The sequence below is a fragment of the Schistocerca gregaria genome, chromosome 7 (genome assembly GCF_023897955.1).
Source record: "Schistocerca gregaria isolate iqSchGreg1 chromosome 7, iqSchGreg1.2, whole genome shotgun sequence".
NCBI lineage: Eukaryota > Metazoa > Arthropoda > Insecta > Orthoptera > Acrididae > Schistocerca > Schistocerca gregaria.
The window spans coordinates 37,676,690-37,702,326 of NC_064926.1; positions in this window are offsets into that span (position 1 = coordinate 37,676,690).

Below are 25,637 nucleotides of genomic sequence, written 5' to 3' on the forward strand. Positions count from 1 at the left end.
GCACTATGGGACTCAACTTCTGAGGTCATTAGTCCTCTAGAACTTAGAACTACTTAAACCTTAACCTAAGGACATCACACACATCCATGCCCAAGGCAGGATTCGAACCTGCGACCGTAGCAGTCGCGCGGTTCCGGACTGAGCGCCTAGAACCGCGAGACCACCGTGGCCGGCTGTTTCAGTGAGTTAACGATTTTGCGTGAAGATTAATTTAGTGTTGTTCGCTGTAGATCGTGTGGTAATTTTCGAAAATGAATCGGTTGTTGTTTTTTGTTCAGGAATGGATATGACTGATAAAATTAACAGTGCACAGGTTGAGGGAAGTGTTCGATCCCAATGTGTGGCTATGTATATTGATATTGGTTTCGGGAGATGTTTTTGTGCTATATAGGCCAAGGGAAGTGTTCAATCCTCATTTATGGGATCGGGAGCTGCTGTTGAGCTATATAGGTCAAGGGAAGTGTCCGATTCCAGATGATATTGTGTTTAGTGGTATTTGGGGAGTTTTGTGATGTCGGTTGTTTTCATCGTTTTGTCTAAATTTGTTTATGTTTAGTTTGCCCCCACCCGAAAACACCCATTTCCCGCACTTGTCCCGTTAGTGTTATTAGGCTTTTGGTGAAAGTGTGTGTGTTTGTTTTTTGATGTATTTTTGTCCTCGTAATGTGTTCATACTGACTTTATATGCGCCATGTTGGAATCGTGGTTCATGGTCGTTTCTGCCATATTTATGACGTCATGGATCAAAGCAGGCGGGCGGGATCAGATGCTTCTGTATTTCCCATTATCCTTTCAAGACATTGTCCATTCTGTTCAGCTGCTCTTTGCTGTCTCTAACAGAATTACAATGTCATTGACAAACCTGAAAGATTTTTATTTCTTCTCCCTGAATGTAAATGCCTGCTCCGGTTTTTTTCTTTGGTTTCCGTTTCTGCTTGCTCATTGTACAGATGGAATAACACTGGGGATAGGCTACAACCCTGGCTCACTCCCTTCTCAACCACTGTTTCCCTTTCATGACCCTCGACTTCCATAACTGCCATCTGTTTTCTGTACAAGCTGAAAATAGGCTCTTGCTCCCTGTAGTTTTCCCCTCCGAACTTCAGAATTTCCAAGAGTGTGTTCCAGTCAACTTTGTCAAAACTTATTTAGATATTGACCTGTGAAAAGTGACGTTAAAAGGTTTCTGCCCATTTTTGAAAAGCTCTAGAAATAAAAGCAGGAGTGCTTTCTCGGGAGTAAACTGCAGCTTCTTGCTTGGAGCTTGGAAAGGGGAGGGATAGCAGTGTATCACTGGGGAAACAAAAAACAGCACTGCCTGGTGGAATATGTAGGGTTTAGAGGTGACAGGACAGGCTGAAGGAGAGGGAGAGGAAAACAGGGAGCAGAAAGGAGAGGATCAGAGAAGGGGAAAAGACCAGTGAATCTACTAGCAAAGGGCAGCGCACAATGAGGGTCAGGGGAGGTGAATTGTGAGGTGGTGACAGGACAGAGCGGGTGGAAACAGTTGAGTTACCATAAGTTGAGGCCAGGATGATTTCAGGAATGGAGAATGTGTTGTAACGATAACTCCCATCTACGAAGTTCAGGAAAGCTGGTGGTGGAAGGGAGGATCCAGATAGTTCGGTTTGTGAAGCAGCCATTAATATCGAGCATGTTATGTTCAGCTGGATTGTGCCAAAGGATGGTGCACTTTGCTCTCGGCCACAGTTTGACAGTGGTCATTCATCCTGATGGACGACTTGTAGATTGTCATGCCAATATAAAGAGTTGAGCAATGATTTCAGCAGAACTGGTATATGACATGGCTGGTTTCACAAGTAGCCCAGCCTCTGATGGAGTAGCATAGGTCTGTGACAGGACTGGAATAGGAAGCAGTGAGTGTGTGGATTGGGCATGTCTTGCACCTATATCTTCCTGAGGAATATGCCCCTTGGGGCAAGGATTTAGGATTCGGAGTTGTGTAAGGATCAAGTTGGATGATGGAACACTGCTGTAGGATGAGTGAGAAGGATCTTGGGTACGATGTCCCTAATTTCAGGGCATGACTATAAATAATCAGAGCTCTGACGAAGGATGTGGTTCAGTTGTTCCGGGCTCGGTGATGAAGGGGGCAATACTTTATAGCTGGTTTGTAGGGATAGTGGGAGAATTGGGGGCATGTGGGGATACACCTTGGGAAATCTGTTTGCAAGTCTGAGGGATAGTACCTGTCTGTGAAAGCACTTATGAGACATTTAGTACACTGGACAAGGGAGTTCCTGTCACTGCAGATATGCTGTCCCTGGGCAGCCAGGCTGTTCAGGGGGGATTTTTTTGTGTGGAAGGGATGGCAGCTGTCGAAATGCATGCACTTTTGGTCGTTGGTGGGTTTAATGTGGTCAGAGGTGTGGGTTGAGCCATCAGAGAAGAGAAGGTAAATGTCCAGGAAGATGGCAAGTTGGTTTGGGGAAGACTGAGTGAAGTGAGTGGCTAAGTAGTTTTGGAAGTTGTGAAGGAAAGAGGATAGGGTTTCCTTGTCCTGAATCCAGGTCGTGAAGATATTATCTGTGAACTTGAACAAGATGAGGTTTGGGATTATGGCAGGCTAAGGAAGGTGAGCAAGATGTATGAAACAGGCGAAATACCCTCAGACTTCAACAAGAATATAATTATTCCAATCCCAAAGAAAGCAGGTGTTGACAGATGTGAAAATTACCGAACAATCAGTTTAATAAGCCACAGCTGCAAAATACTAACACGAATTCTTTACAGACGAATGCAAAAACTAGTAGAAGCCGACCTCAGGAAAGATCAGTTTGGATTCCGCAGAAATACTGGAACATGTGAGGCAATACTGACCTTACGACTTATCTTAGAAGAAAGATTAAGGAAAGGCAAACCTAAGTTTCTAGCATTTGTAAACTTAGAGAAAGATTTTGACAATGTTGACTGGAATACGCTCTTTCAAATTCTAAAGGTGGCAGGGGTAAAATACAGGGAGCGAAAGGCTATTTACAATTTGTACGGAAACCAGATGGCAGTTATAAGAGTCATGAAAGGGAGGCAGTTGCTGGAAAGGGAGTGAGACAGGGTTGTAGCCTCTCCCCGGTGTTATTCAGTCTGTATATTGAGCAAGCAGTAAAGGAAATAAAAGAAAAATTTGGAGTAGGTATTAAAATCCATGGAGAAGAAATAAAAACTTTGAGGTTCGCCGATGACATTGTAAAGGACTTGGAAGAGCAGTTGAATGGAATGGATAGCATCTTGAAAGGAGGATATAAGATGAGCATCAATAAAAGCAAAACGAGGATAATGGAATGTAGTCGAATTAAGTCAGTTGATGCTGAGGGAATTAGATTAGGAAATGAGACACTTAAAGTAGTAAAGGAGTTTTGCTATTTGGGGAGCAAAATAAATGATGATGGTCGAAGTAGAGAGGATATAAAATGTAGACTGGCAATGGCAAGGAAAGAGTTTCTGAAGAAGAGAAATTTGTTAACATCAAGTATAGATTTAAGTGTCAGGAAGTCATTTCTGAAAGTATTCATATGGAGTGTAGCCATGTATGGAAGTGAAACATAGACGATAAATAGTTTGGACAAGAAGAGAATAGAAGCTTTCGACATGTGGTGCTACAGAAGAATGCTGAAGATTAGATGGGTAGATCACATAACTAATGAGGAGGTACTGAATAGGATTGGGGAAAAGAGAAGTTTGTGGCACAACTTGACCAGAAGAAGGGATCGGTTGGTAGGACATGTTCTGAGGCATCAAGGGATAACCAATTTAGTATTGGAGGGCAGCGTGGAGGGAAAAAATCGTAGAGGGAGACCAAGAGATGAATACACTAAGCAGATTCAAAAGGATGTAGGTTGCAGTAGGTACTGAGAGATGAAGAGGCTTGCACAGGATAGAGTAGCATGGAGAGCTGCATCAAACCAGTCTCAGGACTGAAGACCGCAACAACAAGAAGAAGGAAGGTTTTCTCTAAACGACCCAGAAATAGGGCGGCATAGGAGAGTGCCATTTGTGTACTCATTGCTATGCAGTGGATTTCTTTGTATACCTTTCCTTCAAAGGAGAAGTAGTTGTGTGTTAGGATTAGTTAGTGCAGGGTCTTAGGAATGAGGTAGTGGGCCAGGAGTCTGAAGCGTGTCTGGACAGGTATTGTTCACTAGCAGCAAGACCATGGGCATGAGGAATGTTGTATACGGGTGTAGGATCAACTCTGATGGATAAGGCTTCAGGAGGAAAAGGCGTGGGGATGGTGGAGAGTTAGCGATGATGGTGATTGGTGTCTTTGATGTGTGAGGCTAGATTTCAGCCAATAGGCTGGGGATGATGGTCAGTGAGGGCCGATATGCTTTCAGTGGGAAAACAGTAACCAGCAACAATAGGTCATTTGGGATTGTTAGGTTTGTGGATTTGGTGAGCATGTAGAAGGCAGGTGTACAGGGTGTCATGGAAGCGAGGAGGGAAATGGATTTAGGGGTAGGTTCTGGGAATAGCCTTAGGCTTCAGGCAGGGATGGGTGTTTATGTTGGACTTCTTGGATGGGATCTAGCAGATTTTATAGGTGGAGGAGCCAGATAATCAGCAGATGCCTACTGTCAGGCAGTAACTGAGATTAATAATGGCAGATGACTAGGTCAGGATTTGTTTTGAGGTCATGTATGGCTGTCCTTTTCTCTGCTGAAAGGTTGTTGTTCTTAGGAAGGGGCCTGGGGGAGGATGAGGAGGCTGAGGTGGAGGAAAGGATTTCCTGACAGATGGCGAGGGGGTGGTTATGTGGGAAGTGGATCATTTTTGGATGTTGGTTTGAACTGAGAGATGCAGGGTTCAGTGTTTTGATTAGGCTGGCATTTGTTGGAAGTTTTGGTGGCAGAGGAGTGTTTACATTGCAGGGATTGCGAGATGGAGAGTAGGTCTTGGTTAAGTCCCCCAAGGTTAAATTTGTGTGTAGGGCTGAAACTCCTGTGTAGCTAAGGATTTTTGTGGAAAGGTTAACTTCAGTTTCCTTGGATTGTTTCAGCCCTGGGCTTAGAGGAGTTATGAAGGGAGTTTTGGAGGTGCGTAGCAAGTTGAAAAGATCACCTAGGCAGGGTGTGTGTGGTACGAGGGGTTGATGAAGAGGCAGGATTGATGTTCAGTGGTGCCCCCAGGCAGCAGTAGGATGCCAGCAGGCTGAGTAACTTACAGAGGTGGTGTCTGGAATGCCCCTCCAGTTGCTGTTGTGCAAGAGACTCAATTTCAAAGGTGTGCTTGCACAGAAACAGTATCTTGCAGAGGGAGCAGAGGTGGTTCTGGGCTGCCTCTGCTGTGGAGAAGTGTTTCCGCAGTATTGGATTTGTATCGGACAGGGGCTGGCAGAATTTGAAAAGGTGTAGGTCATTGTGAAAGGATGGGTTGAGATCCAGAGAAAGTAATTTTTATGGCTAAACTGTTTGGGGGAGATCCAATGGTTTAGGCAGCCTTAAGGAACAGGGTGTGGGACTGGGCTGTAGCACTGAAGGCATTAGGTGGTTGTGACGGGAGCTGGATAATCAGTCAGCAGCAACCAGTCGAGACACAAGGAGTCACAGAGAAGTAACCGATTTTGTGACATTTCATGAATTCCTAACCAGGAGCGAATTATTTAATTTCATCTATGTGCATTACTAGTTTCCCTTCTTGAGTTTCTGCCTGTTAATTTAATATTTAATAGACACAGTTCTCACATTTTTGTTTGCATTGGAAAGTAAATCGATTGTGTGACATATTCAAGTTCCTAATCAGCAAATTATGTAATCTCACCTGTGCGCTTTGGTAGTTCAGTGTTTGAATCTCTGCATTTTAATCTAATTTATTAGATGCAGTTTTGTGTTTTCCTTTGTGTCTACAGTAGAGTTCCATAGTGCGTGTCGATTGCTGTTGTTTGTCTGTATAGCGTAGTTTTCCACGGTCTTTAGTACAGATAGTGACTCTGATGGCTGTGTGCAGATGCAAGCCAAGTTGGTGACACTTCGTTCTCAGCTCTAGGCTGTGATGGCTTTGGTTACATAGTGGATGTGCATCATAGTTGTGGGCTGGCTGTGCAAATCCTGTGGACCGCTGCACAACTGAATCCGCCGATCAGCCCATGCACTGGTGACCAGCCCAGTCACTGCTGCACTGAGGTTGACCACTCACCCATGGTTGAGTGGGAGGTTGCCTCATGGTGTGGCTGCACGTAAGGCTCCCTGGTTAGTCTGACAAACAGGTTCTAGGTGCTGTCTGTGGTTGACTACTGTCCCTCAGCCAGATGTATTTGCTTGTCCTGTTTCAGATGAAACCTCTGAGCCTGCAAAATTCGGGCAATCACAGAGGGTTAGATTATTGGTAGTTGGGAGCTCCGGTGGTAGGTGCATTATGGGCCCCTTAGGGACAAGGCTGCCAAGGAGTGGAAGAAAGTGAATGTGCACCCCATGTGCATACTGAGTGGAGTCATTCCAGACACAGCGAAAGGTCCTTCCAGACGTCATTAAGAGCACAGGGCGCAGCCAACTGCAGTTGGTGCCTCACATTGATACCAATGATGTCACTTCAGATCAGAAGAGATGCTCTCTGGTTTCAACTGGCTAACAGAATTGGTAAATGCTGCCAGTCTTGGTAGTGAGATGAAAGCAGCACTCTCCATTTGCAGCATAGTCAACAGGACCAATCAGATGCTCAGACAGTTCTACAGCTGTGTAGGCTGCAGATTTCTCGAATTGTATCGTAGGGTGATGGGGTTTCCAGTTCCGCTGAATAGGTCAGGAGTACACTACATGTAGAAGGTGGTTACATGGGTAGCGGGGCTGTGTGCTGTGGACTGGGCGGTTTTTTAGTTAGAGGGTCTTGGGGAAAGACAAAAAGGGCTTCAGTCTCAAAGGATGCAGGTTGAACATAGGAAGAGTGTAGGTACAGGAACCATTGGTATAATGGTTGTAAATTGTCATAGCTATTTTGTAAAAGTAATCAAGCTCCAAACTCTAATACAAAGCACTGATGCTCAAATTGTTATAGGCACTGAAAGCTGGCCAAACCTGGAGATAAGTTCTACCAAAGTTTTTGCGAAGAATCTTATGGTGATCCGAAAGGATAGGCTAAACTCAGTTGACGGTGGTGAGTTTGTTACTGTTAGATACAGTAGAATTCTGTTAATCCGAACTAATTGGGACTGGACCTTGTTTGGATTACAGATTTATTCAGATTAGCCAGATTTACGGTGACGAGTTTCTAGAATCAAGTATACCAAGCAGATAAGTAGGTACACCATGGTAACAAATGGGAACAAATGTGGGAATAGTGGCTTACTCTCACTCCCTGTTCTTGTTGTTGTGCATTGTTGAGAGCATTGTAGTGTCTGAGGTCAGCGCACTGCCAGGTGACTCGCAAAGCGCTTGGTTATTTTAGTTATTGATCTCTGGCACACTTAACAGTTGTATTGTATTCGTTCAGGTGCAGTTGTGTACGTATTTTCATCATGAGTAAATGGAAACATACAATGTCAACTCTCAGAGAAAAACTGAATGCTTTGAAGTGGATAGACAATGTTGAGAATGTACCTAAACTGGCAGTGGAACTGGATGTTGGTAAAGCAACCATTTGTGATTGGAAGAAGAACCGACTGAAGTTTGAACAGCCCTGTGCAACGTCTTTGGGAAAAACACTCAAAATTCGACAGACTTTGAAACAGTCCCAGTATGAGAAAGTGCATGTAGCTCTTTTTTTTTGGTTTACGCAGGAAAGAGGAGGGAACTCCTTTTAGTGGAGCACTGGTTCAAGAGAAGGCTGTTAACCTGAACTAGTTAATGAATGGTGATAGCCTTTTAGTGTGAATACTGTTTGGTTGGACCGATTCAAAAAACATCATGGAATCTGCAGCTAACAATTACTGGAGAGAAGCTTTCTTCTGACCGCGATGCAGCAAGGGAGTACTTGGGTGAGTTTGAAAAAATGATGAGAGGGAAAGTTTTCTCCCCAACAAATTTATAACACTGACGAGACTGGCCTTAATTTCAGGGAATTGCCAACAAAAAGCCTGGCATCAAAAGCAGAAGACCATTATCCTGATTTTAAAATATGCAAAGATTGTGTGACTTTATTAGCCTGCAGCAATGCTGCTGGTGATCACAAGCTGCCTTTAATACTGATCGGAAAATCTGCTAGGCCCAGAGCTTTTAAAAACTGCAACATGAAGTCTCTGCTCATTTATTATCGGAACTATTGCGTGTGAATTCAAACATGTGCCCGACTCATACATTTATAGTTGGTGCTGATTTTAATTGACCCTTGACATGTTGGCAAAATACATCCAGAGGTACCCATAAATCATCAATCTAAATTGAACTAAACACATTTTCTGAAAATAATTTTGAGCAGCATGCCAAATTTAAATGCTTCCAAAATCTCAACAATGATGATCTTTTACAGAAGCTTGTAATTTAGCGCGGACATAAATGCGAGATGCTTACAATAGTTTCCACAGCAAAATTTTATCTCAAAACCTGGCCAGAAATCCAAGGAGATTCTGGTTGTAAGAAAAGTACTTATACCAATTAGGTTCCTTTCAGCATGTGTTGATGCAGTAGCTCCATACTTACCACATACAACCACTTGCTCGATGAAAGATCTGTACCCAAACACTGGAAAGTTGCACGGGTCACACCAATATTCAGGCCCAGACCCATATCATTAATGTCAATATGCAGCGGGACATACACTGTGTTCGAACATTACGAATTACCTCGAAGAGAACGATCTGTTTACACACAGTCAACATGAATTTAGAAAACATAGTACTTGTGAAACACAACTAGCTCTTTACAAACATGAAGTGTTGAGTGCTATTGATGTAGTTTGTTGTTGTTGCGGTCTTCAGTCCTGAGACTGGTTTGATGCAGCTCTCCATGCTACTCTATCCTGTGCAAGCTTCTTCATCTCCCAGTACCTACTGCAACCTACATCCTTCTGAATCTGCTTAGTGTATTCATCTCTTGGTCTCCCTCTGCGATTTTTACCCTCCAAGCTGCCCTCCAATACCAAATTGGTGATCCCTTGATGCCTCAGAACATGTCCTACCAACCGATCCCTTCTTCTGGTCAAGTTGTGCCACAAACTTCTCTTCTCCCCAATCCTATTCAATACTTCCTCATTAGTTATGTGATCTACCCATCTAATCTTAAGCATTCTTCTGTAGCACCACATTTCGAAAGCTTCTATTCTCTTCTTGTCCAAACTATTTATCATCCATGTTTCACATCCATACATGGCTACACTCCATACAAATACTTTCAGAAATGACTTCCTCACACTTAAATCAATACTCAATGTTAACAAATTTCTCTTCTTCAGAAACGCTTTCCTTGCCATTGCCAGTCTACATTTTATATCCTCTCTACTTTGACCATCATCAGTTATTTTGCTCCCCAAATAGCAAAACTCCTTTACTACTTTAAGTGTCTTATTTCCTAATCTAATACCATCAGCATCACCCGACTTAATTCGACTACATTCCATTATCCTCGTCTTGCTTTTGTTGATGTTCATCTTATATCCGCCCTTCAAGGCACTGTCCTTTCCATTCAACTGCTCTTCCAAGTCCTTTGCTGTCTCTGACAGAATTACAGTATCATCGGCAAACCTCAGAGTTTTTATTTCTTCTCCGTGGATTTTAATACCTACTCCGAATTTTTCTTTCATTTCCTTTACTGCTTGCTCAATATGCAGATTGAATAACATCGGGGAGAGGCTACAACCCTGTCTCACTCCCTTCCCAACCACTACTTCCCTTTCATGCCCTTCAACTCTTATGACTGCCATCTGGTTTCTGTACAAATTGTAAAAAGCCTTTCGCTCCCTGTATTTTACCCCTGCCACCTTTAGAATTTGAAAGAGAGTATTCCAGTCAACATTGTCAAAAGCTTTCTCTAAGTCTACAAATGCTAGAAACATAGGTTTGTCTTTCCTTAATCTTTCTTCTAAGATAAGTCGTATGGTCAGTATTGCCTCACGTGTTCCAGTGTTTCTACGGAATCCAAACTGATATTCCCCGAGGTCGCCTTTTACTAGTTTTTCCATTCGTATGTAAAGAATTCGTGTTAGTATTTTGCAGCTGTGGCTTATTATACTGATTGTTCGATAATTTTCACATCTGTCAACACCTCCTTTCTTTGGGATTGGAATTATTATATTCTTGTTGAAGTCTGAGGGTATTTCGCCTGTTTCAGACATCTTGCCCACCAGATGGTAGAGTTTTGTCAGGACTGGCTCTCACAAGGCCGTCAGTAGTTCCAAAGGAATGTTGTCTACTCCGGGGACCTTGTTTCGACTCAGGTCTTTCAGTGCTCTGCCAAACTCTTCACACACAGTATCATATCGGCCCTTTCATCTTCATCTACATCCTCTTCCATTTCCATAATATTGTCCTGAAGTACATCTCCCTTGTATAGACCCTCTATATACTCCTTCCACCTTTCTGCTTTCCCTTCTTTGCTTAGAACTGGGTTTCCATCTGAGCTCTTGATGTTCATACAAGTGGTTCTCTTATCTCCAAAGGTCTCTTTAATTTTCCTGTAGGCAGTATCTATCTTACCCCTAGATAAAGAATTTAAAATTGATTCCGTATTTCTGGATTTCCAAAAGGCTTTTGACACTGTATCTCACAAGCAGCTTTTATTGAAGTTGCATGGTTGTGGAATGTGTGTTACGTAACTGGATTTGTGATTTCCAGTCAGAGAGGTCACAGTTCATAATAATTGATGGAAAGTCATAGAGTAAAACAAATGAATTCTGTCATTTGCCATGGTAGTGTTATAGGCCTTCTGCTGTGCTTTATCTATATAAACAATTTAGGAGACAATCTGAGCAGCTGTCTTTAGGGTGTTTGCAGATGATGCTGTCATTTATCATCTAGTAAGCTGTCAGAAGATGATGACCAACTGCAGATCAATTTAGAAAAGATAACTGAATGGTGCAGAAATTTTCAATTGTCCCTAAATAATGAAAAGTGTGCGGTCATCCACACACTAAATGGAATCTGTTAAACTTTGGTTACATGATAAATCAGTCTAATCTAAAAGCCATAAAATTTGACAAGATACCTAGGAATTTCAGTTAAGGAACAATTTAAATTGGAAAGAACACACAGCAAATGTTGTGGGGAAGGCAAAAAATGTAACAGATCTACTAAGAAGACTGCCTACATTACACTTGTCCATCCTCTTTTTGGATCACTGCTACACAGTCTGGGATCCTTACCAAGTAGGATTAACAGAGTATATCAAGAAAGTTCACCAAAGAGCAGCACATTTTGTATTATCGCGAAATAGGGGAAAGATTGTCACGGACATGACATAGGATTTAGGATGGACACCATTAAAGCAAAGATGTTTTTCATTGAGGTGAAATATTCTCTTGAAATTTCAGTCACCAACTTTCTTCTCCGAATGCGAAAATATTTTGTTGATGTCAGCATACTTAGGAGAAATGATCATCATAATAAAATAAGGGAAATCAGAGCTTGCACGGGAAGATGTAGGTGTTCGTTTTCCAGGTGCTGATCGAGAGTGAAATGATAGAGAATTATTGTGAAGGTGGTTTGATGAACCCTCCGCCAGGCACTTAGTTGTGATTTAGAGATTATCCATGTAGATGTAGATCTCGAATAGGAAAAGTTGCATAAAAATATCTACCTATATGCACAAATACATAAAAATGTGTACAAATATGTAAAAACTGTATTAAAAAGTTGGAGAAAGGGATGGGATGGATGAGGTGTGGGAGAATACACATGCTGGAATAAAGAGAGATTGGTTATGTTCACCAAGTTTTTGTGGGAGAATCAGGTGTGGAAAACATTATGTGAAAATACAAGCGGTTGAGGGAGGGAATGTGATCAGTAGAAATAATTATAATCATCGGCCGGAAGAATTTGGGTCATGAGATGCTGCACCAACAATCCATGCTATTACGCAGCCATGTGTTGTGCACGAATGAGACAGCTGATACATAGAGAAATGTAACAAAGGAAAACATCATTGGATTGTGGGATGGAAGAAAAACCATTAGGCAAAATCAAACAGTGGAATGTACAGATTGGGATAACAACAGTATTATGAAAAGGATAGATTGATACTCAATGTAAAGAGGACTTGTTGAGTTGCAAACAAGCACAATGAAGAGACTGTATCATTTAAGGTTTCAGCCAAAGCCTTCTCTAGAAAAGAAAACACACTCACATTCACACATGACCACTGTCTCCGATTGCTCCCACTATAGTGAAACTGAAACACATTAAGCCGGAGCAAAAGCCAGGGTGACGAGTAGGAGGAGGAAGGATAACAGGTTATAGTTGGGAGTATAAGAACCAGCTGTACATGCAGAGCACCCAGGAACTAGAGGTGGCAGGACAGGGTTAGCAAACACAGTGTAGGGAGGATGGGGGGGGGGAGGTAGCGGAAAGGAGAAGGGCAAAAGACTGGTGAGCAAACCGGCGGAGGACAGCGATAATTGTGAGGCCAACTGTGAAGAGGTGACAGGACGGGGAGGGAGTGGGGGGAGGGGAGTGCGCAGTGATGGCAACAGTTGGGTGCAGTGTGTGGGAACAATAGGTTATCTTAGGTCAACGTCAGTGATGATTTTGGGAATGGAGAATTTGTTATAAGAATAACTTGATCAACTGAAGACATAAAGTCTATAAATGTGTCTACGGTCTAGTTATGACACTATTTTTAAAGGTCAATCTTGATCACAAAAATTGTAAATTTCGCAATTACCACTTTTGCCATTGCTGTTTTCAGATATGTTACAAATAGAAAAATGGTAGTGTAACCATCTAAATTCAATTAGCTAAAGTAAAATCTGCACAGGCCTAGTAATACATGAGAACAATAAAAATATTGACATGCTTAACAGCCATGCATACACTAAAGTATTCTGATGTAGGTATCAGTATCAAAATCTGTGTATGTAGGTACATAGCAAGTGATGGTGATGGCCTAAATGTATGTATGTGAATAATTGAGGCCAGTAGAGGGCAGATTTGCATAATAAAAAATAGCAACCAGGATTGCTGCTGAATGGACCAGATGAGTTTAACCTGAATGCTGGATTATTTTGATGTATTCAGAAATCTACCAGTTTGAGCAGCATCAAGTGCCACAGCAGGCCACAAGTACTGAGAAGATTTGCCCTCCTTCCGCAGGCTGTGGCAGAGGAAAACAAACTTCTTACAGGGAAGTTACGAGGTGGTGGCATTGAGATTCCACCCTGAATGTGTAATCGACTATCGAGATTTTAATTAATTGTCACTTTCTTGTTAATTACCTTTCACGTATGGTTATATTCAATTGTTTGTCATGCTGGAAGGTTCTGGTTTATAGACGTGATTTTACTTTTAAGCTTTTTATTCTGGCTTTTGCACAATCATGTGTAGCTTTCTGTTCTCACTCTATGTACATTTTATGTGGATTTTAAGCATGGATTTTGTTCCCACATGTTTTATGTCAATTGATGTTTTATTTTCAGACACTCTTATTGCCATGTGAAGTAATTTTAATTAATAACTACACATACTGAATTTTAATTATTGAAGATATGATACTGATTACCTGTTTATCCAGGCATTAGTGCCCTCTACTGCCCTCAATTGTTTGTACCAGCACTTACTATACCTAGCTATGTAAATTTTGATGGAAATAACTACATCAGAATATTTTAGGGTACATACGGGTGGTCAAAAGCTTAAGCGTAACACACTTTTTGTCGTGCCTCTCTGCAAATCAGCATGTCATTTTTATGGTGAGTATCAATCTATCATTTTTAAAATACTGCTAATATTCCAGTTCTCTCATTTTTGCAGGAGCTTTTTATAGCTGCTGTAATCGAGTTCTTGTTTTGCGGACTATTATTTGTCTTTACTTATTTTTGTGGAAATGCCTCTTCAAAATATTGATCTACTTTGTCAAGAAATATGTTAAAATTTATGTTGATATCATTGGCCACATGCATCTCTGAGCACTTTTCTTAACTTTGGAGGACATTTTGTTTATGTTGGTTGTCTGGAGTATAATATCTTTGTAAAATTGTAGGTGGAATTGGGTTAGACGTATATTTGTTTCCATTGACATTTAATATGACAGCTTGTTGATTACTGAATCTGCATTGCATTTATGTAGTGTTGGGTTAAGTTTATTTCTGTTTGCAAGAGGTGGTCTAAGGCTGTCTTGAATGCGGATGTTATTCTAATGGGCTCATTTAGAAGAATACTGAGATTAAGATTATGCAATGTTGAGCTATGCTCCGCGTTTCCATTTTAGGTGAGGAAGTCATTATTAAGTCGCCACATACAAAGACATCATGACATACAATGACATCATGATGTTTCCACTGACTTATTTTGCATAAAAAACATGTCCAATTATTTGAATAGGAAATCATTAAAATTACTAGCGGCAGGGGTGCAGATTGTCAGTATGTCGTTTGGTGAAGATGGCAAACCCACAAATTTCATCATTCATTCTGGAATAGTGTTCATACAATTTGGAATTTGGTTGTGAAATTAACTTCATTCCATCAGTGCACTACTGAAATATCACTGAGCTCAGTGGTTAGCAATATGTTAAAGTCTTGAGTTTTGTTGATCCCTTTCCTGTAACTAGTTCTCGGTGCCCTCAGTTACACCCACATAATTTCTGTCTCACTGGCCTCTTAATGTAATGATAACTGCAGAACTCTCGATCACCTGTTATTTCAATACCACTATTGCTATATCTTTCATCAGTTCTGTCTGAAATCTGTACAATAACCAATAATTAGATGAATGTTATGTTTTATCGACTTCAGCTGAGCATAGCCCTTCATACATAAAAAATAAAAACCCTAAATGTAAGTATACGTTGGAATAATTGGTTTAATGACCAATTTTCCTGATTATAATGTAACGTGGAGCAGAACAAGGCAATAATGCACTGTTAGTAAACAATAATTTTTAATTGTGAAAGGACTAAATCCAAACACGTTAATCACTGGTCATGAGAAATGATATAGTTAATATCAGGCACAAAAGTATGGCTCATTGACAAACGAAAGCAGTTGCGAAGATTTTCATCACTTATGCTTGATCGAAACCTTGATTTATTCATTTTCATCACCAAGAAAAAATTTTCACAAACATATGTCAACCCGAACTTGGACATAACTCTCACGGCTTCTCGGTGCAAGTGTGGAAATCCTTGTTGTGAAAAATTTTCATAGAATTCTTTTGTACTTCACACTGCAAAGAACTTGCCCTTCAATATTGTATTGCACTGTAGGTCGATCAATTCCATCTGTAGATCATTCAGAGCATCTTCGACTGACAACGAGAATGGGTGAGCAAAGAGGCGAATGACAGGAGACAAACTCGTAACATCTGCAAATCATGCTTGAAATTGTTCCTTAACTTTTACAATTATTGACACGTATTCCTGAAATCAAGCACTTTCATGGACCAGTCCAAGAGTAGGGAAATGTGCAATGTTTTCTGTAAATAGCTGGCTCTGCCAAAGCGCAATCTTCCTTTCAAAGGCATTTACTTTTTCCAACATGTCAAAAATTAAATTATTTGCACCTTGCAAACTGACATTCAGGCTGTACATGTGAGACGTAATGTCCATGAGAAATGAAATGTCTGATATCCAACAAGGGTCTTCGATCATAGGTTCACTTTTTCCCTTCTCATGTAAGAACGTTACTATGGCCAAACGTAAATCAAAAAATATTTTCAGCATTTTACCTCGACTGTGCCAGCGTACTTCGGTACAGTATGGTATGTCGCCGTACTTCGCTCCTAATTCCTCCAAGAACTGCCGAAACTGGCGATGCGTAAGCCCATGTGTCTTCAGATAGTTTACAGTATGCACAACAATTTGCACCATCTTTTGCTAACGTTACTGATTTTGCACAAAACGCCTCTCGATGCAGAATGCAGTGAATTCCATACATCATCTCATCTGTGCGCCCTCTGTTACACAAAGTGCGTTATCAACACCTCGTATGTATATTACAACCTGGGCTGTATCTGTAAGATCTGTTGCTTCATCGAGCGCAACAGAGAAAGCAACAAAGTCTTTGGCCTTATTTATTAGCTGCCTGTGCGCATTGCTGGCCATAGTACTGATATGTCTTGCCACTGTTTGTTTGGATAGACTGATTTCTTGAAACCTGCTAATGTTTGTGGGACACACACGTTCTGCAACATCAATCAGACACCCTTTCACAAACTCCCCCTTCGGAAAAGGGTTTCCCAGATTGTGCAATTCTTAATGCAATGTTAAAACTTGCTCGCAGTGAAGATTTAGTGTGTTTGTCATTCTGGAAAATTGAAAACCGAGCATTGTACAGCGTACAGTAAAATAGACATAAATGTAACACAAGAAACTAAGAGTTCAAGAAGTATCAGTTACTTTGACGTACAGTAAATTCGAGTTCATGTGTCTCATCCATTTTCTTAAGGACATTAAATTTTGCTTGCCATTCTTCACTGTTGAGTACACTACACTCGTCTTTGTGATATGTATTGCAGTGTCTTTCAATTGAAAACTTATGCTTACCGCCTATTATTCGGCGGCAAAGCAAACACTGTGAGTTTTCACCAACAGCTACATAAAAGAATTGCAGTTCCCAGTCATTTTTAAACGACTGAGAACATAGATCTCCCGTTCTTTAGCTTTTCACAGTACCTGCCATTTCTCAGTACTCCTCTGTTAAGGTTACGCTCACCAGGAGTAAACGAGACTGGGTATGTTGCGCTCTAGCTTGTACCACATAAACAGGGTAGTGGAGCCACCGCCATTCATTTAGGACACATGTCTAATAACAGATGTCGCTGTCGCACATGTGCAGCACGTCTGCACACTGTGTAGCGTTTGGCCGGCCCTGTTGTACAGAGAGGATAGTCTGGATGCTGTCTTGGTTTCCTGGTGAGCATTATCTGATTCACAGACACACAGCTTAGAAGTGCTGCACTTGAGTATCTGACTTGTTTTTTGGGGAAGGGGCTGCAGGAGGGTCGGAGAGTTTCCATTTTGTCTTTGTTGACTTTGTGACCCATTTATCTAGCATTTCTTCAGTGTATTGCATCCTGAATGAAGTAATTATCAGTTCAAGAAGTATCAGTTACTTTGACGTACAGTAAATTCGAGTTCATAGGCCTTTTAGCACTTTTGCATATGTTTGTAGAGGACTGATCTCACAATAGCTTTGGGTAATGTGGCAATTAGTTCGCATACGGGCTATTTAGGTACATGCTTAAGATTGCACATGACACTAGAAGTCACTTGATTCTATTAGCATTCAGCATTGGATTTTGAGTGTAATTTACAGCATGTAAATTCACTTTATCAGCAAACACCACTTTTTCTCACCAATATTTCAATTTGGAGCCCAGGCTATGAGTTCACAATTCGTGTGTGTACTGGTTTGTGCCCATTCAAGAACACTATGTTTCACCTCTAGTTCTTGATTCTTCACCAATAGATTATCGTATTTGAGGTTGTGATCCACTATTTCTGTTTCAGGAACCAAGTTATGTGTTTACTTTGAATTCTGTAGCATGTACAATACATTGGTGGCATGTCCGCTGATCTTCACTGTTAAAAGTATTTAAAGTTAACTTTAGCACATCTGTGCTATTAGTAATTGCATTCATATGATACTTAATTAAAGTTAAAGCAATTACAGTCCTCAGTCACAAAATTTAAGTCTTTTGACCAGGTTTCAACACTTCTATGAGTGCTTTCATCAGAAATTAAATATACAAATTGGCCTACAACATAAGTACAAATTTGTCGAAAAAAAAAAATTTATGTAAAAGTTTAAGTACTGGATAACATTACAAGAAAGAAACAGTACTTACATGTCAGCCCATATTGGCTCACCTTCCATGTACTTTAAAAAAAATTTGTGACTAAAGCCTTTCTCGCTTGATATTTATCTTATATGTGACGTGAGTAGTGTTTCTTTCTTGTACTGTTAGTCAGTACTTAAACTTTTATATAAAAAAAATCCGATAAATTTGTACCTATGTTATAGGCCAATTTGAATATTTAATTTCTGATGAAGGCACTCATAGTAGTGTTGAAACCTGGTCAAAAGACTTAAATTTTGTGACCAAGGTCTGTAATTGCTTTAACTTTAATTTGTAAATGGTCACTGAACTAAGCAGCCATGTTTAAAGCTTTATGTATAATACCTGTTTGGCAAATGTTATGGTCAGAATTTGTTAGAACTGCTGGATTGGTGTTTCTTACACTTTTACTTGGCACCATGCTGCTTCCATATCGATCACCTGACTCACCGTCTGATGTAAGCAAAAAAATTTGAGAATACTTTATATCACTAGTATATGAATTGGCTAGTTGTAGTGTAATCATCAGAGAAGACTTTAATCATCAGAGAAGACTTTAATCATCAGAGAAGACTTTAATCATCAGAGAAGACTTTAATCATCAGAGAAGACTTTAATCATCAGAGAAGACTTTAATCATCCAGCAGTCAAATGGGATGATTACAGCTTTACTAATCGTGGGCTGAAAACTACCTAGAAAGGCTGGAAATATATCACATATAATGATAACAAATAGACTTGACCTATTTAAGAATGAACATGATGGAAATCTACTTGATGTAATGGCAACAAATAGACTTGACCTCTTTGAGGATGATTATAATGAAACTGGTATCATAAGCAGTTGTAGCAACAATGATTACCAAAGTAAAAAGCCAATTGAAACAACTAGAAAGATGTATATGTTCAGCAAACTAGATAAAGAAGCAGTAATGTCACATCTCAGTGAGAAACTAAACTAGAACATTTTAGCTCAGGACAGTGGTGTGTAGACTGTATAGGAATTATGGCTCAAGTTTAAAAGAATAATTGATATGCTGTGGATAGATATGTACCTTGTAGAACAGTTTATGATGGGATCGAGCATCCTTTATATACCATCACAGCAATAAACTTCCAGAAAAATGGATAGTACTGTATAAAAAGTGTAAAACAAAGCTCGGGGCTATAGATAGAAAGATGCTGAATGAAATATGTTAGGCTGTCAGGAGGGCAACATGTGAAGCCATCAACAACTTACACAGCACAATATTGTCAAAACAGCTATCAAAAAGCATAAAGAAATTCTGGTCTTACATAACGACTGTTAGTGGCACCAAAGTCACTCGAGAACAAGACAGCAAAAGCAGAAATGCTTAAATCTCATTTCAAATGTTCCTTCACAGAGGTCAGCCCAGGAGTATTGCCCCAGTTTAATTCTCATACTTTTGAAAAGATGAGATACCAATATATACCAAAGATCACAGGTGTCAAATCTGTGGGAACTGTGTTCGATGGTCGATGGTTGGAAGACAGCATAAAACTATGGTCCAGTATCCTTTACATCCGTATCTTGTAGTTTAACTCAAATGTTATGAAGTATCTAGAACAGAATGACCTCCTCCGTGCCAACATGCACAGATTCCAGAAACATGAGTGATGTCATACTCAAGTGACATCCTGAAAGTCATGCCAGATGGACAGATGTGATTTAACGAAAGGCAATTGACTCACTACCAAATCTAAAAGGCAGTTGACTCAGTACCACACATTTGCGTCTTATCAAAAGTACGATCATATGGGGTATCAAGCAAGATTTGTGACTAAATTCGGGATTTCTTGGTTGGGAGGACACAACGTTTATCTCGGATGGAGAGTCATCGACAGATGCAGAAAGAAAGTTTTGTGTGCCCCTGGGAATTGTCTCCAGAGCCTTGCTGTTCATGTTGTGTACTAATGACCTGGCAGACAATATAAATTGTAACCTCAGGCTTTTCTAAGATGATGCAGTTATCTAGAATGAATTACTGTCTGAGAAAAGCCATAAAAATACATATGTTGATAAGATTTCTAAATGATGCAAAGATTAGTGACTTGCTGTAAATGTTCAGAAATGTAAAATTTTGGACATCACAAAATGTTGGGAATCGGGCAGCTCATACGAATACCTGTGTGTAACAATTTGTAGTGATATGAAATGAAATGATTATGTAGGCTCAGTCGTTAGTAAAGTAGTTGACAGACTGTGTTCGTAGGTAGAATACTAGGGAAATGCAGTCAGGCTACAAAGAGATTGCATACTAACCACGTCTGAGACCAACCCTAGAATGTTGCCCAGATGGGTCGGACCCATACCACCATACCAAATAGTAGGACTAACAAGGGATATTGGACATATACAGCACAAATGGGTCATGGGTTTGTTTCACCTGTAGGAGAGTGTCACAGAGATGATGAAAGAACTGAGCTACCAGACACCTGAAATAGATGTAAACTATTCTGAGGAAGCCTGCTCACAAAGTTTAAAGAATTGACTTAAAATGATGAGTCAAGGAATGTACTACAATGTCCTACACATCACTCCCGCAGGAACCGCAGAATAAAATTAGACCACAGAGGCATTTAAGTAGTTTTGCTCCAAACATGAATGGAACAGAAAAGAGACTATACTGTGCCATGTGCTTCACAGTGGTTTGCAGACTGTAGATGTAGATGTAGATGTAGAACTAAGACCGACCGAGGACAGAAGAGCAGAGCAGAGGAGTAAGCCATACCACCCTCTCACAGTGCTGGCAGCCTACATGTATTTATTTATCTTTATATGTTTATTCATTTACGTTTTCCCTATGTGGAAGAAACTAAATAATGGCTTTTGCAAACATCAGAAGTAATAGTATGACAATATTTACAATTATGAGATATGTTACATACAATTGCATCTTGTGTGTTTAACACTTTTATTATTTGTGGGTGATATGCTACTAGTTCATATCACAAACAGTGCCATGAAATTTATTGACTGAATGTAAACATTTTTCTGTTGAAAAATTTTAATTTTGTGTTACAATAAACCCCGTTACTTGTTCTTACAGTTTGTTCAGCTGAATAAAACTGTTGATGTAAGGGCTTTTATTTGTCATTGTTAATTGTGTTCTTTTCCAAAAGTACCTGTAGTTTTTCTGATGATGTGATCATGTATATCAATCCAATAAGTTCAGTTGATTCTCTCATAAAAATGTAAAAGTTTACTGAATATATTCGTAAGACTACCAACTTTTACCTTTAGGAGGAAAAAGTCCTTGTTCTGAAGATGGGCTTTTTTTGTCCAAAAACTCGACTATGCACCTCATTTATGTGTTGAGTAACAATCTATATTGTTATTTCATCAGGGACATCCTGTTGTCTGAATATATTGTTAACTATTTGTGCTACACAAAGAGAACTCAACATGGTTGTCTATGGCCTATCGTATGTTTTAAGACTTTCTGCCCAAGTATTGGTTGGGCCACAATTTTCTCAATGCCTCAACACCCTATCACATGAAAACTGGACTCATGTCACATGGGAATAATATGCAGACATCTTGCTATCCACCCCTTGACTGGTGCTGCCTTCCGTTGTCAATTTCAGGAATTATTTATAAAGGAACATTAGTGAACATAAGAGCTGCTGTCATGACTGGCTGAACCAATATAATCACATTGACATAATTTTGTGTGTGTACTAATTAGGGTTTGTAATATGCTGTAATTCTGCTACAAATATTTTATTTGTTGAGTAAGCAAGAAATTTTGGAAGCTCAAGAGGAACAAATTGGTCATTAAGTGATCTCATACTTTTTTCTTACAAGGGTAATTATACTTTCTCTCATCATTATTTTAAAATTTGTTATTAATCAAAGAGCTATAGTAAATATGCAAAATAAATTTTGAAGCTTATATCTGTTTTAGTATGTATTACTCTTGAAGATACATCAATTACATATGTACCAGTAATTCTTTAAATAAGGGCATAAATGGCTGGGTTCTTAGGCTCCAATATTCTTCTGAGTGTCGGATCTTCAAAGTGTTAAGAAATTGATAAATTTTTCCATAGTATAGTATTTTTAATACTTGAGTAGTAGCTATCTTTATGAGCTGGCTAAAGAGATTTAAGTCACTGCTGACGTTTCCACAAGCAAAATTAAAGCAGTTTTCCACCACAAAATTTCATTTATGTCCACAAATGTTACTTTCGGTTGTCGAGATGTGACACTTACTATTTACATTGGTGTGGTGAGAACTGTCTTTTTTAAATTCCAATAATTGAGTTTGGTGACATTCACGTTGAGGCCCTGATTCTTAAAAGTATTTAGTTAATTCCTGTTACCTCAGTATTAGCGAAAAAAATCAGAGCTCTGTATCTTCTCTACCATAGAACAATATTGAGGTGTCATCTGCATATCTTCTAACGTGGGAGTGAACTGGTGGAGCATTATTGTTGATATACAGGGTGACTCGAAAGTCCGTTAACTTTTGAAAATTCACAGATTCTTGGAATAATGTAGGTAGATGGTGAAAATTAACATAGATGCTTGATGACATGGGGTTTTATTGAAACCAGAAATGAGTGCAAAGCCTAGCCAACAGATGGCACTAGACACCACCATGTCAGTGATGCCAAATGAGATCAATCGCGGCATGTTGATTTTACTGGAAAAGGTTCCGTTAATGTAGCTTACCTATCACAATGGAGAATCCGCTACTGCAGCTGTACGATCCTATCACCATATGAAGGGTGTTCAAATGGGTAAACTCCCTGTGACAAGTGTATCTTTGAAGAAAATGATCAAAAAGTTCGAAGTCGCAGGTCATTTACAGATGATTGGCCCCATAGTGCGTGACCAGATACAAGTGCTGCTACTTCTGGGACAGTTCAAGAATAAATGGAAACTTTAGCAGGTTCATGTCTACATGGTGAAGTCAGCACCTCATAAAGTTGCACATCACACCAGAATTCCACCCACATCTATTTGGAAAACACTAAGGCGTACCCTCCAAAGCTATACACACAAAATTACAGTGTCATTATGAACTGTTAGGCACTGATTATGTGATACAGAGAGAATTTGCATTGTGGGAACTTCAAAAAAGTGGGAGAAGATAATGGTAGGTTGTCCAATGTGTTGTGGGCCAAGAGAGCCTATTTCACACTGTTGAGGTTCTGTGAGCATCCACAACTGCAGAATGTGGGCTACTACAGCTCCTTGAACCATCGTGGAAATGCCATTGCATGACAAGAAAGTCGCAGAGTAGTGTGGATTCACCACATCAATTGTGACTGGATGCTTTTCCTTTGAGGAAATGCAAGGTGCTGCTTTTCAAACTGTCAGCATGACGGATGTGAAGTATGCTGAAATGTTACAGAATTGCATCATCCCTAGCATGGCTGATAAAAACCTGCTGGAAGGTATGACTTTTATGCAGGATGGTGCTTCACTTGATACTGCTTCTGTTTCTGTGGGTTGCACCTGATCCCAAAAACAGTGCGAATAATATTTGTACTTGGTGAAGAAAGTGAACAAAATTTCCAGCCTGGGGAAAAGTGCTTTGGAAAGTCTTAGTGAGAACGTAAACATCAAAGTTTCTGTGCAAGTTTGCAAAGTCACTGCCACTGGATATATTTATGCAATATTCCTAAACTTCAACAACAAATTTTGACACAGTCAATCAATTGCACATCACTCCAATGTATTTTTATTTATATCTTTTAACAACTTTTTAATTTTTTTAATCTATTATTTTTAATATGTCTGTAAGTTTGTTTGAAATGTCAAAATTTATTATTAAATATAAAACCTGTAAAATATATTGTCTAAAATGCAACTTTATTTCATAATTATTGACACATAAGCAGCTTATGTTGATCTTCATTATTTACTCATTCTTCTTCTGTGATTTAGTTTAGGGATGAACCAGTAACGTCCCCCACCCTCGTTTCCTTGTAGAATCAAACTCTTATGTTTAAAAAAACTTAAACATCTGAAAGAAATATAGTAAAGAAGTGATAATCTATGACAGAACACTAGAAGCAAGTTATACCTCATAAACACTGAACACTTAGTAAGAGTTCACGAAAGGTTTGAAATAATTTGGAAGTTTGGTGGAAGTCACTAAGTGCCCTCATTTTCAAATACTGGATGAATATAGTCTAGGTAATGTGCATACCGCGAGTTACACTGCCTTAACACATGTGTCTAGTTTCAAACTTTAATACTTAACATATTGTGTTAAACATTATACCTCGTAACAAGTAGATTATGACAGCATTTCAATTTTTTACAGATAAATGTGATTTTCAGCGAGTGTGAGTTTAGCAGTGTAGACTTACACCAAGTTTGGACATCATATGAGTTGAGACTTGAGAATCATCCTGTTATGCAAACGAGGTTTTTCTCAATAGTTGGTATGAAAAACCTCAGTTCTCATCTTAAAATAGGCAACAAAAAAGATTAGATCCAGACTTTGGAAGAAAGTGGAATGGGAAGAAGGGAAGTGGGAATTTCATCCTAATTTTCTAGCCTGAAGTACAATTCATTAATTTCTAAAAGTGTATTATTTAAAAGCTGATACAGCTTATTTATCATTTTTTTAAGTAGGAATTTCAGTATCAAACAGAGCAATATATTTTGAAGCCCCTTAACGATCTGAAGAAACAGTCTACAGTGGACTCCTATTTACCATAAGCTGACGTTACACACACAATTTTATGATATTCATGCACCGTCGAGGCATTTGACAGTTCGGAGCTCAGCAGGCTGTGTAGCACTATTTCCTTCATTTGTTCAAGATAGTCAAATGACAAAGATAATGCAGTTGCAAAAATCAGAACTTTTTTACAGCATTGTATATGAATTGGGTCCATAGATGTAAATTTGCTGATGTTGACAAATGTGGAATGATTATGTTGTGACCCGATGAACTACTTTTGTCTGGCTATACCTGTGGGTTCTTTGATTGCCATGGGAGAAGGCTTATCAAACAAGAACACATGAGGTATTGGTTCACTGTATTACATAAGACAACAAAAGAGTTACTTAACTAATTAATGGAAAATCTCATATAAAGATGTGAAACAATTACTAACAAAGAGATAGAGGGACTGGCCAGTACTTACCTCAGCTCAGTACAGCCGATAGAAACACAAAAACCAACCGAAAATTTAAGTTCCTAGCTTTCGGAATAAATGTTCCTTCATCAGGGAGGAGAGAGGGGAAAGAAAGGGAAGAAGGGAAAGTGGATTTAGTTACTCACAACCCAGGTTATGAAGTAACAGGGAAAGGAAAACAGGGAAGGTAGCAAGGATGGAGGCATGGTTGTCTGAGGGAAGCCAAAGATATTCTACTGCAGGTACTGTGCCAGCTTCAAACCAAAGAGGATGCATACAGAAGTAAAGAGGTGTATAGTATAAAGATGTAGGATGGAAAGATGCATGAATGGCTAAAGAGGAAAGGGAAAGAGGAGAAGACTGAAAAGTAAATGGGAGTGACGTTGTTTAACGTAGGTTCAGTCCAGGGGGATGGCGGGATGAAAGGATGTGCTGGAGTGCAAGTTCCCATCTCCGCAGTTCAGAGGGACTGGTGTTGGGTGGGAGAAGCCAAATGGCACATACAGTGTAGCAGGTTCCTAGGTCCCTAGAATTATGCTGGAGGGCATGCTCCGCTACTGGGTATTGGACATCTCCTAGGCGGACAGTTCGTCTGTGTCCGTTCATACGCTCAGCCAGTTTAGTTGTTGTCATACCAATGTAA